Consider the following 873-nt stretch of genomic DNA (forward strand, 5'->3'; position numbering starts at 1 on the left):
ATATATATATATATATATATATATATATATATATATATAAGGGATAAATAATCCTTGCAGATGCCACATTATCTCGCAAAATGGTATAGATGCCAGCTATCCACAACAGTATCAGTTGAGGGTATAAACCCAAAATAAGTGAAATACCTCTGTATAAATAATGTATTCCATACAGTAAAATGTAAACAAAACTACTACAATTAATTGTAATATAAATAAACATTTTAAAACTATAATTCAACTGTAATACTAGTAGAGGTGATTATAAGACCAGAATTCAATTCGATTTAAAAATAACACTATCATCTTCAACTGAATACCAACGCAGAACGCTTGTTTGAATTAGTTCACTTTGAAATGTCATAAGTGATTGATCCTTGATGAAATTGCAGTGACTAGAATGGATAATTGCATACAGAGCAATGTGCAGTTGCTGCAGATGAAACAAATGTTGGTCATAGTTATATATGCTGTAGAAAACTTTTTAATAAAAAAGTTCTTGGATGTGAATAAATCTCCATTCTCCTCTTGGTTTTCAACTATATATATATATATATATATATATATTAGTCAACTGCTACAAAGGTAAAGGTGACGCTTTAGATACAAATAATTACAGAGGCATCAAGCTGTTAGATCAGGTTATGAAAGTTACAGAGAGGGTCATAGCCCAACTAATTAGGGAGCGAATCAATTTAGATGAGATGCAGTTTGGGTTCGTGCCAGGTAAAAGCACTACTGATGCCTTATTTCTAGTGAGACAGTTGCAGGAGAAATACCTAGCTAAGGATAAACCTCTGTACCTGGCTTTCGTTGACATGGAGAAAGCCTTTGACAGGGTCCCCCGATCCCTTATCTGGTGGTCAATGAGGA

At 33.1% G+C, this 873-nt stretch overlaps 1 protein-coding gene across 1 annotated transcript in view; it reads left to right on the forward strand.

The window, feature by feature from the left end:
* LOC106881417 (probable WRKY transcription factor protein 1) overlaps nt 1-873 on the forward strand; it is a 30,353-nt gene that overhangs the window by 23,884 nt on the left and 5,596 nt on the right. The gene's annotated exons all lie outside the window — the stretch shown is intronic.

Source organism: Octopus bimaculoides, chromosome 28 (assembly GCF_001194135.2).
Source record: "Octopus bimaculoides isolate UCB-OBI-ISO-001 chromosome 28, ASM119413v2, whole genome shotgun sequence".
NCBI classification, from domain to species: Eukaryota; Metazoa; Mollusca; class Cephalopoda; order Octopoda; family Octopodidae; genus Octopus; species Octopus bimaculoides.